Raw genomic sequence first — 14,284 nt, 5'->3', positions numbered from 1 at the left:
CAACCTTCCTTCCGAGGAGTGGCTGGTGGATTTGAACCCCCAACCTTCTGGTTAGCAGTCAAATGCCTTAGGCACTATGCCACCAGAGCTCCTCATTTCTATGCATAAAAAACATTGTTGTTGTTATGTGCCGTCGAGTCGGCCCCGACTCATAGCGATCCCTCCTTGGGTTTCCGAGGCGGTATCACTACGGAAGTAGGATTGCCCAACCTTCCTTCCGAGGAGTGGCTGGTGGGTTTGAACCGCCAGCTTTCTGGTTAGCAGGCAAGTGTCTTAGCCACTATGCTACCAGAGCTTACATTATTATTATATCAAAAGATATGAGCAATACAATAAAAAATCCTATAAGATTTATTTTGCTATTAATTGTTGGTAAAAACATTCCCAAAGGCATTCACCATTCATTCTTAATTTTTAAATGTTAAATCTCACAAAATTAGGAATAAAAATATTTAATATATTTTTATAATTATCCTTAAAACAGTCAATATTATATTTATTCAAGAACAAAGATACCTGCTATTATCATTTCTAATTAAAGTGTGTATACAATTTCTTGCCAAGGCAATAAAACATAATACTGAAATAAGAGAAGGCATGCTTCTGTTATTATTTCCGGACAATGAGACTATGTAAATAGAAAACTCAAGGGAATAATCTACAAAACTCTGAGAATTAATATTAAAGTTCATTACAGTGATTGGGTATAAATTAAATGGGCTAAAGTTGATAGTTTTTCTGTATAGCCACAATAACCAATTAAAGCACATAATGAGAAAAGGTACTATTCACTTAATAATGATATCTTACTAAAAATTGCACACAATCTATACAAAGAATATTAAAATATTTTACTAAGCAATATAGGTAAAAAACATTCATACAATAGGAACAGAAACTGTATTTCCATAATAGAGTACTAGATTTCATAAAATATGCAAATTTTTCCCAAATTAATTATGTTGTTGTTGTTGTTATGTGCCGTCGAGTCAGCCCTGACTCATAGCGACCCCTCCTTGGGTTTCTGAGGCAGTATCACTACGGAAGTAGGATTGCCCAACCTTCCTTCCGAGGAGTGGCTGGTGGGTTTGAACCGCCAGCCTTCTGGTTAGCAGTCAAGTGCCTTAGCCACTATGCTACCAGAGCTCCAGCATTAATAAAATGTTAATAAAATTTCTAATGGATTTTTGGGTTCCTGATAAAATAATTCTAAAGTTTATTCAAAGGAGTAAATAGGTAGAGATATATATGAACAATGAACATTTTTGGGAAAATAAGTTACTGTTTAATGTATTAAAACACTATGAATTAAAACATAATTAAATATATTATTCTAAAACAATCTGTGATTCTGGTTCATGAGATTACAGTCAGATTAACAGAATAGAATAGTCAGTACTTTAAAAAGCCTAGATAAAAAGAGAAATATCTCAATAAAAATAAAATAAAAAGATATAATAAAAAAATCCACAGAAGAAATATAATTGATCAACAAATACAGAATATTTTTCAAACTCATTGATTATAAGAGAAAGACAAATTTGCACATTCATAAAACAGATATCATTCTATTTCCTAACATGTTGGCAAATATTTATAAAATAACTAGGAAAAAGATGTAAAATGATATTATTACGTTGTTGTTGTTGTTGTTATGTGCCGTTGAGTCAAACCCCACTCATGTTGTTGTTATGTGCCGTCGAGTCAGACCCGACTCATAGCGATCCCTCCTTGGGTTTCCGAGGTGGTATCACTAAGGAAGTAGATTGCCCAATCTTCCTTCCAAGGAGTGGCTGGTGGGTTTGAACCTCCAGCCTTCTGGTTTGCAGTCAAGTGCCTTAGGCACTATGCTACCAGAGCTCCCATTATTACGTATAATACCTCGTTATTTACGATATGGATAGAATTAGGCCCCTGGCTGGTGTGAACCGTTTATGCCTATTAACCTATTAACCTAAAGGCTGGTGGTTTGAACCCATCCAGCAGTGCCCTGGAAGAAAGGCCTAGTGATCTGTTTCCATAAAGACCACTGGCAAGGAAAGCATTACAGAGCAGTTCTACTCTGTAAGACAGGATTCCATGAGTTGGAATCAACTCCAAGGAAACTTTTTTAGTTGCTGTTGTTTATGGAGGGCATTGGTGGCTCAATGGCTCAAGTTTACAGAAATAATTGTTCAGAATAAAATTCTTCAAATGTGGACAGAACATATTTCCACATAAAGATTCCTAGTACTTGGTTGCTAATCAAAAGTTTGGTGTTTCAAACAAGAAAGATGTGGCAATCTGCTTCCATAAAGATTACAGCCTTGGAAACCCTATGGTGCAATTTTACTCTGCTGCAAAGGGTCACTAGGAGTCAGAATCAACTCAGTGGCAGTGGGTGGGTATGTAACCACATAAGCAGACAGCAATAATCTCTGTTTCTCTCCTCTTTATTTCTTCAACACCTTTATTAGATAGCAGAGTATGACTGAATTATACACTTACATCCCATAGCGTTGTTGGTGTATTGTTTACTTTTATTTCCAATGTGTTCATCTTATCCTCTCAGTTGGGTGTAAGATCCTAGGGGCTGGGAATTTACAAATATGTGCATGTGAAAATGTAGTCACTGATGTTGATGTTTTCAAAGAGATGGAAAAGGAAACTTGCCCTGAAATTTCTGCTGGTTTCCACAATGCGCTTTTAATTCTGCAGAATATTTCTTAATGAGTGAGTGACTTCTAAAAGTAAACAGTAAAACCTTAAAAAAAATGGGCAGTCTACTGGATAATGGTTTTCAAGCTGAGGATTGTTCCTTTGGCAGCATTCTACATCTTCAACAATAATTTTGGGATTCCGGAGGATTAACTAGTAGAGAAGAATAAAATCTAATTATTTTTCTCTTCACACAGTATAGGGTTTTGAAATTGCTAACAATTATTACCCATCAAAAATGGGAAGCATTTTCATAATTTTGAAATGAAGCCCACTGATATGGTTTGCATCTTTAATATAAAGGGAAACCTGAGTCTCAGTACTTTGCTACCAGGTGACACCAACTATAAAGTGCTCTGTCATCTAGTCATTCAGAAAAAGCATTCTGTGGGGATCATTGTAGAGACAGTCAAAAGAATGAATGAGGCAAACAAAGCACCAAGGAGTAGGTTATGGTTGTTGTTTTCTAAAGGCAAGTATAATTTCAATGTATAAGAAAATCAGTGTTAACTAAATGACTTGTTAAAGTTCTTTTCCAAAAGGAAAATACATAGTATTAAAAGGTTCAAGGTTTTAGTTGAAAAATGCTAGTCATTTGATCTTTTATCCAGGAAGGACTAAAGTCTTACACCTTAGTCAGGTATTACTACTTATTCCCAATAGCCTTAGGCAAAAACACTTAACCTCCAAGCCTCATTTTCTCCATCTGTAGAATGGCGATAATGATACTTATCTGCCTTTCAGGAGTGTTATGAGGCTTAATTAGTTGTTTGCAAAGTACTATGCAGATGAAGAGCTCAGTGTAAATGCTAAGTACCATTATTATTATGGCAATCTTGCGTTCTGTGCATCATTGCATGTTTTCTTTTCAAAATATTGTAATTTTCCATCTGTCATTTGTAATTCATCAAACAAAAGCCAAATTCCTGAATTTTTCAAATTGCCCTGCTAAGAAATATAAGTAAAAGTCTTAAAGCAGTATACACAGTACCCAAACATTCTGAGGCAGTTTCTCAAAACCCATTGTCACTAAGCAGCAATGTTACACAGTCCAAGTATAATTATTTCGAGAAATGCACATAGACTGGCAAATATTATGATACCACTGCTGAGGAGTCAGTCTGACTCACAGAGACTGGCCTATCAGATTTCCAAGGCTGTAAGTCTTTATCAAAACAGACTACCTCATCTTCTTCCCTGGGAGTGGCTGGTGGGCTCGAACAGCCGACCTTTTGGTTAGTAGCCAAGAACTGTAACCACTTGGCCACCAGGGCTCCAGATATTATAATATTGAATGTAAATGACATCAGTAATGACTTGGTCTCTGGATATGATCAGAACTTAATTTTTATTCCGTAATTGTGAAAAGCCATTGGAGGAGATGATGAGTTTTGCCTTCAGCCTTTCTTTACTTATTTCCTCTCTCCCGCATTTCCTTATTTCTTTGCTCTACTTGGCCTTACCTTTATTCTTTCTAAACTATAGTCAAACAGAGTAATTCTGTATGGACTGGATGTGAAGTCATAAATACCTTCTTTCTCTTACGTTTAAGAGAAAACATGGCTTACCTAGTCAAAATTTCTTTCTTTTTTTTTTTTTTTTAAAGCATAGTTTTTCTAATCCTGTTTCCCTTATGCTTGGGCTTACTTCACTACAGCCAACAATAAATGGTGAGCAACAAATAAAGACACATTACAGTGGGTCTAAGCACAATTGTCTCCCCAATCCATGTGCTTGATAAATGTCCTGTTTCAGCTAAAAAAGATGTATAACGTTTCCCTTATACTAAATTTAGTGGTGAAAATCTTTAATAACTAAAACTGACTATAATTTCCTCCTTTCGACTGTTCTATTTCAAGGTCTCATAAATCCTTTTTATTGATTAGTTTTACACAGAATGCTGTAGAGCTCTAAACACAAGAAATTAAACTGAATGGCAGGTGGGTTTTTTTCATGGTCTTTCAGCTAACCCAGCAGAAAGGAATCTTAATGTGATGGCTGACTTTGTGAACACTTTATGTTTTTGTTTTGTTTTAATTTTGCTAATATGTGTGCAATTTTATGTCATATTTTTGTTCTGAATTTAGTTGCATGAAAGAATAAAAGCAAGGTAAAATATGGTCTAAATTTTATTTTTGCATTTTTGTTTTCAGAATCTTAAATTAAATAACTTCATCTTCACACATTCAAAATGTAAACTTCAGTCATGGTCCTCAACTAAACATCTAATGTTGATCCAAGAACTCCTCTGGAAATGGCCTTGAAAGATGGTGCCAAACCACTTATTACACAACCTCTGATTACCAAACCAGTACTGAGACAGGGAATGACCTTGATTAAGCAGGCTAATCTAGCCTTGTGACCCCCATGGAATTGTCCACTGTGGAATAACCTTGATGAGTTGATAGATGTGATAGTGCCTACCACTGTGCTTGACAAACATATGCTGCTCTTAATAACATTATTATTACTGTTACATTCTGGTATATTTACCAAATTTCTTCAAGTTAAAACATCACACCTTCTTGTAGTACTTCTTCTCCATCCTTGGAGGACTTTAAGAAGGCTATGGATGATAATACTGGTTAGCTCCAGAAAACCAAGCTCAAAATCAAACAACACTTATCAATTTCCAAATTGGAGTATATATGACCAGAAGCATGTTTTTTATAAATGTTCGTTACTATATAATTGCAGAACACCTTTGCTTTAAGAATGCCTTACTCCATGTCTGCTAAGGCTCGAAAGCAGTGGTTCTCAACCTGGTGTCGTTTTTGCTCCCCTCCCCTCAAGGGATGTTTGACATTGGAGATATTTTTGATTGTCAAAACTTGGGTGGAGGGATATTGTGTGTAACTGGTATCTAGTGGGTAGATCCAGGGACACTGATAACATTCTGGAGTGTACAGAAGAGCCTTTCACAACAAAGAATTATCTGGCCCCAAAGGTCAATAATGCTGAGGTTGATAAAGCCTGCCTTAAAATATGAACACTTGCCTAAGATATGGTATCTTAGAAAACACACGTCTAATATTAAAAAGGAAGAAGTCAATTTTTCTTTTTAGAAAATATGACCTTGAAAAGAAATTTGCCGGTAATGTTCTTGTTTTCAAATAGTGACTCCTATATCTGCCTTTAGAGAAATAAGGTAGATCAGAACACTGGGAATCTAATAGGCTGTTGTCAGGTGTGTGTTTACTATTTCATTATTTATTCTTTCTTTCTGTTTTTTATATATTTATTCAAGTATTTTGCTAAGAGGACAACTGGCTGGAAAATATACATTTGTCCGGGAATGAGATAAAATAGAGTCCTTACCTTTTATTTACTTTTTATTCTCAGTATCACCAGCAGCAGATCAATCAATGGACCTAAATGAAATACAGTTATTGCCACAGATTAATTTGAACTATTTAAACAAAGGGTTAAATACTTATCTATATTGCTTAGGTTCACAAAATTCCCATGTACAAGAGCTAAATGGTTAACCTCTTTGCTTCTCCAAGGCCCATTTGAAGCTCTCTCTACATACAAAGCAGCTAAACCCTTGCAGACTCATTCTGACTGCACATTTTGGCTGATTCTGAGTTGTGAAAGCAATTAGTCATGTGTGCACCTTTTATAGGGTAATGTGATTGACAAAAACTTGGAAACAGTTGTTGGCTCCATTGCCCTTCTCTGTGAACAAAGAGTGGCTCATCGATTGTCTAGAAGTTACAAGCCTAAGAGCTCTCTAGCTGTTTACCCTCAGATATTTCCAAAGAGTTTGAATTTTCAGCTTGGTTTTGCTCTTTGCATAAAACACTTTTTTCCCTAAGACACGATAAATGTGCATGTGTAAGTCATAATTTTACAAACCTTTATCATACCCTAAAAGGAGGTCCCTTGATCCCCTTCAGAGTGAAAAACAGCTTCCTGTTAGATGACTCTTACTAACAGAGCTGCTCATGTTGAGAAAAAAAGGAAGGGGGGAAAAAAGACTGGAAAAAAAATAACTCTTAAAATTGCTCAAAGGATGACTTTATAGGAGACCTTCAGACACTGAAAATCAGCCCAATGCTCCTGCCTATCGTTATTGAGACATCTGTATTCACTTCACACTGACCCAGGCACTAATCAGCCAGGAAGTGCAACAAGCACTGGCAGAAAGTATACAAAGATAAAGTACCAAATGGTATGAATATTAAAATCATAAATACAATAAAACAAGATAATGAGTGTCCTCAATTATAATAAAGCTAAAGCTCAATTAAAACATAATCACTGACTTATTATTCAGAATTTTTTTAGAGATCGTATTTAGCTGATTTGTTACACTCATTTCCCTTTAAAAGATTTCATCATCATTCTCTTTTTTGCATATCCACTTTAAGAAGATTCATTTATTCATCTAATTGAATAATTAGGCTTTTTTGATTAATTGTTTTAAATAGTTCTCTGTCATGGGTATCTTCTCACTGAAATGCTTTTATATTATCTTCTGTGCCTTGATGTTCCTGCTATAAATTACAAGTAATAACATCTTTTCACCTCTCCCTCTGGCACTTCCAAAGAGGACTGGGTTGATTAGGGGACTTTCCTACTGGCTCTTCTCTCTGTCCCTCACTTTCTTTGTTTGTCCTTATAGCTACAGACATTTCTGAGTTTTACCCTGCATGATCATTTTAAATAACTGTGCTGTAATGCAAAGGTGGCCCTCTGCTTTCTTATGTTCATTCCTTTCACTGCATACATACAAGATTCACAGCTTCAAAGGTTTCCCCAGGGGTCCTAGCCCAGCAGAAAATCCTGATTATAAGTGACATTTGAGTGGATTTTTAGAATTAGTTTATTAACAATTATATCCAATCCAAGGCTCTTTATTAACAGTATCAAGACAGTTGCCCAGGACAGAACTCAATGCTGCTGTGTTATCTTGGCATGAAAGCAATTTCCCACGTGGGAAATGATCTCAGAGATTAGCTGAAGGTCAGCACTGGGGGATGATACCTTCTTCTAAGACTGGAGAGGCTGAAATTGTGGCACTCTCTTGGAAGGAGGGTGGGCGTCACTCTGTGAGCATCACCTTTGCTTCTCCCTTAGGATTAGGCATTTCCATTTGAGAAATTAGGCAGGCAAATCTGTGTGCTAGGGCTTGACTGAAGTATATCTTTGACACACCTCATCCACTAATCCCACTTCTACAAAATGAGCCAAAAGTGAAGCATGTCTGTTTCTTTAATACAAACCAGGATGCCACTTAAACCTAAAAGTGATTTAATTGATTCATAATTATTTAGAATATTTCTTGAATACTGCTTTTTTTTTTTTTTTATCAATAGACTGGTGCATTTGCAACTGCTTCTTAAATATTAACAATTAATCTGTAAAAATTTTATAGTGTAGTCATTTCAGCTTTTCTATGGGCCAGTAACTGAGAAGTCTCATATACTGTGCTCAGGTGAGAGCACGGTGCGATGTCTGTTCTCTTTTCAGTAGTAAATGATGTCTTCCTCAGAAATGAAAGGCAAACAGGTGAAGCCTTTTATAGACCTGGATTAGAATATCAGGTTTTGGATTAATCTGAATGGAATTGAGCTATTAACACTGCAGGGGAGGGGGACAGCTATTTCTCCCAATGTTTTATCAGTAATCATACCATCGTGTTTAACAGGGAACAAATGAGGAAATCGCATAATTATTAAAAATAAAGAGCTTCTGTGATTACAGAGTATAATTATGGCTATTTCATATATTGATTAACCTGTTTTTATTTTAAATGTAATAACTAGGTTACCATTTGATTTCTAAGAAATGAGCACATTTTCTTTTAAGGGCTTGTAATACCAAAGATTATGGATAAGTCAAGTATCGGGACAAGGTGATTACTTAACATCTGTGACCAAATAAAAGGCTAAAGGAGAAAATCAACCAACATCTGCACTGTCAGTAAAATACTTGGGGGAAAAAAAACACAAGTGAAGTGTGATTAATCACCATGGATGTATGATTGAGTCAATTGACTGTTACTTTTTCATGATGATTAATCAGCTACAAAAATTATAATTGTCCCACTTCTAGTGGCTGCATGCTGTGCCCGATGACATCAGCTGGGACTATAGATACTCAATGTGTGGTTTTCAAAAGGATATGCAAATATGACTGGTTAAGAAGGGGTGGGGTCTCAACTCCATTGTAAGAAACGCCATGAATCTTTGCCTTTCTATTATGGTTGGAGTTTTCTTAGAAGCTTCCAGAGAGGGCAGTGCTTGTGCTATTATGACTATTTTATAACCTCATCACCACCACAAGGGAAAATTAGTGAAAGCCATTTGTGCAAATTGGCCATTGTGATCTTGTTCAGGAGATGATCAGATCCTCTGTGATTTACTTTCTTCTTTTTCACTGATTTCTTTTGTGATCAGTACAAAACAGGAGTGCAGAAATAAGTACAAGGAATTGTGCTCTGGATCAGGGAATGGCTAGGGACCTGGAGCTTTTAGTGGTTCCGACATTTAGCAAATTTGTGGAAGAAGCCAAAGAAATCAGGTTTACAAATGTCCATCCTAATTTATCAGGAATATTTATTTACTGTGATTCCGTTCAGTGACTTGCAATCATCAGAAGAGGCTTGCTTATAGGTATGAATATTTTCAAACACTCCATCCCATAACATGTTCTAAAAGTTCAAGGCAGTAATTTGTCTTTGCAGTTGGCTCAGTTTACCTGTTGCCTATAAGCATTATTGAGAATAATCTGATGCAGCCTGAAACATAGTTTCTCTTCAGACTGAACTCTTCTGGTAATACTGGGAATGGCATCATACTGTTGAATGCAATTTTTTGTTTTTCTGCATGAATCACTAGTTTCCTAAAAAGATGGCTATCATAAATTAATGGCTAATTTAAAATGTTTACAGTATCAAAGTCTGACACGATAACCTAATTATGGATTATTCTAAAGCAACTTTTTTTCATGAAGCTACATCTAAATCTACTAGTGGACTCTACAAAAGGATAACATGGTATAAGAACCGCTTCTCCCACGTATTCACCAGTTTAGCTTCACTAACATTCAGCCTGAGAAACCAAATTAGTTTAAGAAAACATAGTCCCACTTGAAGCCTGAAATTCAGGCTCGCTCTTAGATTTCAAAACGGGGCAATTTCTTTCTTTCTTTCTTTCTTTTTTTTTAAATCTATAGGATAACATCTTTAGAAAGAAATCATCTTTCACCTTCATTTAAAAAAAAAAAAGATTTCAAATGTCTTCTCAGCTAGTTCTAAGCAGGTAATACCTTTATGAGCCTTCAGCTGTACATAAAGTTCCCACTAATGATCTGTAATGAAGTACCTCTTTTTGCATATGCAGCATTTTCCATCTAAAGTTCAAAAAATAGCACAAATTTGCCTACAATATTTTCCTTTTAGCACATTGACTTTTCTCCTGAATCAAAGCACTAACATAACTTCAAAAATATACTTAGAGAGTAAGTTTTTTGCTTATGGGTTTTAGCATAACTACCAATTCCAATACAATAAGACTTAGCCTTATAAGCATATATCACCCCAAATTCTTTCCTTTTAAATAGGAATTATTAACGTCTCTTATATACACACTGAAATGCTTTTTCTCATATTCTCAAAACCCATAGACACCACCTTCAATTTTATTAATACGAATCACTGAAGTCTCTCTAACTTCGTGTATTTAGATAAGAAAGGGAAACATGGGAACTCCAGTCTCTGGAGCTTTCTCTAGGTACCTACTAATTGTTAATTATTAGAGACTAACTAAGTCACTGAAGTGAGTCATTTGGCTGGTGTCTCGAATGCTGTCATTTACTACTACACAAATCAGCCTGGTGATAGAGTGTCTTTAAATTAGGTTACAACCATGCAGTTATTGGACAGGGAGTAATTGATAAAACCATTAGTAACACTTGTAGAGATAACAGCTAGCAAAATCATGCAACCATAATTATTCCTAATGGATACATGCTATAAATTGTGGCAAGAAAAAATCTTGCATTATCTTTCAATCAAATTTGACAGTCCTGGTAGATTATCGTAGACTAAATGCTTGCGTATGAAAAAGTGACCTATCACAATCTGTTTGCTTTTCTTATCCTGCTTTACCATCAAATTACAGGCTTTTCTTTTGTAATTTCTATCTCTGATAGCTTTCAGTATACTTAAAATGTGAGTTGTCTTTTTTTGTGGGTTTCAAAAACACACACACATATATATATTCAGTCACACATAGGACACTGCAAGATATTTAAAAGTGTAACATGGACACAGTACTCATTGAGGCAAAGAATTCTACATCATGGTCTATTTTGCAATAGTAGAGTTGAATCTTTGATAATATGCACCTTTTCTTTTAAATTTGATGGTAATTACTTTAGCCAAGAAAGATCCCTGATTATAATGAAAAATATATGTATGATTGTTGAATTTCTTTGACTCTGCCATAGGGTGAATACAAAGACATAAATCCCTACAGAAAAAAATACAAACAGATAACTCACTGCTGTCGAGTAGGATCTGACTCATATAGACCCCTCCTTGGATTTCTGAGGTGGAATCACTAAGGAAGTAGATTGCCCAGCCTTCCTGCTGAGCAGTGACTGGTGGGTTTGAACCAGCCTTCTGGTTAGCAGTCAAATGCCTTATGCATTATGCCACCAGAGCTCCCACAAAGAGATAAGTACCAACTTTAACAAAGAGATAAATACTAACATTAACGAAGCTTTCTTACCCTACTGGTACCCTCTGTGATGTGTTATTGCCAAGATATTGCCAGCTAGAAAGGAGGAAATCATACCTACAATTTTTTAAAATGTGTAACCAAAATTTTCTTGTTTTCATTTGTTTTGTTGATTTGATTACCATCATAAATTGTATAAAATATTTCAAATGACTTTAGTAGCTTTCTGGATCTCTGTTCTGTTTCTTACTATACCCACTGCCATCAAGTCAATTCCAACTCATAGTGACTCCCATTGAGTTTCCAAGGCAGTAAATCTTTATGGAAGTAGGTTGCCTCATCTTCCTTCTGCAGAGTGGCTGGTGGGTTTGAACCACCAGCCTTCTGGTTAACAGTCAAATGCCTTAGGCACTGTGCCACCAGAGCTCCTTTGTTTCTTACCATAGAGAAATTTCAGTTTGTAAAGAATTAGTGTTTGTCTTATCCAAGCGTCTTAAGAATTAGAGATCTAGAGAGTTTAAGTAGTTTTCTCAAACATAAAAACAAAACATTTCTGCTTTAGCAAAGCTTTATCTAGACCCCAGGCCTAATGAGTGTCTGTCAGTGTCCCATTTTTCATTAAATTTCAAAATTATAGACACCCTTAAACATAAAATAGATCCTGTAGGATCTTGCACATAAGTGTCTAAGAAATGTTAGTTGACTACAGTGTTAACATATTAACAACTAATACCAAAACCAAACCCACAATTAATACAGATATAAAATTATGTAAAGATAAGTGATAAATATATGACATTCTGTTTTCTCTTAAATCTATGTCTTAAGAAAGTACTTTAAGGAGAAATAAAGACAAAAATATAAGTTATATATACATACACACAAACATACACACATATACTCACACATACTCAGAGCTACTGATAGATTCATCCCATTTTCCCAATTCCTCACACATTACTCTTGAAGAAATAGGCTTGGATAGAGCTGACTCTTTTAGACAAAACTAACATTCATCAAGAAATTCACAAGTGACACTGTATACATGCCACTGAAAAGAAGAGAAAAACAAGACAAGTGTACATAAAGAATGTACAGAAGAAAAACAGAATAATTCTAGTGTATAATGAATTTCAGATAAATACTTCTCTTTATTCCCATAAATTCATGGATAATAAAGCCCTGAAAAAGAATATGAGAAGCTCAAGAGCTTAGAAACAATGATGTTGTTGTTGTTGTTGTTTGCCGTCGAGTCGGCCCCGACTCATAGCGACCCCTCCTTGGGTTTCCGAGGCAGTATCACTACGGAAGTAGGATTGCCCAACCTTCCTTCCGAGAGAAACAATGATAATACACTAGAATAATATAACACATAAAATGGCAGTGCTCAGAAGAGAAACCAAGTCCAACAATAAAACTTTCAGAAATGAAAACTGCAAAATGAAGCATAAAGAAACAGAATAGATATAGCTACAGTTAGTGTCATGCAGTGTAGACCAGAAAATAAATATGAAAGAAACAATATAAAAGTTGTTGTTGTTGTTGTTGTTATGTGCCGTCGAGTCGGACCCAACTCATAGCGACCCCTCCTTGGGTTTCCAAGGCAGTATCACTACAGAAGTAGATTGCCCCATCTTCCTTTCAAGGAGTGGCTGGTGGGTTTGAACCGCCAGCCTTCTGGTTAGCAGTCAAGTGCCTTAGCCACTATGCTACCAGAGCTCCCACAATATAAAAGAGCAAAGAGAAAAAAGTGATTAAGGAATATATAATTCTAGTGTATATAATATATACTGGAAAATGAAAAGGATAACCCATGTATAAATACCCATGTTTTTAAAGAAGAGAGAATAGAGAGAAATAATAGTCAAAGTTGTAATAGAGGAAAAATTTCCTGACATGAGGAAAATAAGGAACTGAAAATATGAATGTTATATGAAATTTCAGTGGAATAAAACACATTTTTATAACAATTAACACTACATATATTCTGACAAATGTATTTAACTGCAAAAATCAAGAAAAAAACTATCTCTTGGGCAAATAAGCAAAAATATTAAAAATAACCTATTAAAGGGAAGATCCAAGGTGTCCACAGATAAATTACAAAGAGAAGCTTAAAAATTGACCCAAGAATTTTATGATAAGCAAAACTGTGGCATATGTATAAAAGCAACATAAGTCTGCCAAAACCCAAGAAATAAGGAACACAGAGGCCTTTTGAACAGGACTATTTAACTATAGGAGTTCCAGAGGTGTAGTGCCTAAGGCATTTGACTGCTAACCAGAAGACTGGCAGTTCAAATCCACCAGCCACTCGGAAGGAGGACTGGGCAAACTACTCCTGTAGCGATACCTCCTCAGAAACCCAAGGAGGGGTCACTGTGAGTAGGGACCAACTGGAGGGAAGTGAGTTTGGTTTTTCTTTTTTATTTAACGATAATATCTAGCCTACAAAGCATGAGTCAAAACAAAGAACTTGAGAACGAGGAAGTGTGCATGGAACAACTGTTAGAAGTATCGAGTATAGAGCCAAGTGGAAACCTTGACGCTTTAAAAATAAGAATGCAACTAACCAAAAATAGAAGATTAGTTGTTGTTGTTGTTGTTATTTGCCGTGGAGTCGGCCCGACTCATAGCGACCCCTCCTTGGGTTTCCAAGGCAGTATCCCTACGGAAGTAGGATTGCTCAACCTTCCGAGGAGTGGCTGGTGGATTAGTAGGAAAGGTAATTAGAATAAAACGTAAGGTTACTCATTTTCTTACCTTTTTTTAGTGAGGACTCAACTCACTGCTGTCGAGTCGGATTGGACTCATAGACCCCTCTTTGGGTTTGTTGTTGTTGTTGTTAAGTGCCGTCGAGTCGTTTCCGACTCATAGCGACCCCATGCACAGCAGAA

This window comes from Orycteropus afer, unplaced genomic scaffold, assembly GCF_000298275.1.
Source record: "Orycteropus afer afer isolate SDZICR_OR568_19922 unplaced genomic scaffold, OryAfe1.0 scaffold00087, whole genome shotgun sequence".
NCBI classification, from domain to species: Eukaryota; Metazoa; Chordata; class Mammalia; order Tubulidentata; family Orycteropodidae; genus Orycteropus; species Orycteropus afer.
The sequence above is the reverse complement of the archived record's forward strand: the minus strand, read 5'-3'. Positions refer to the sequence as shown.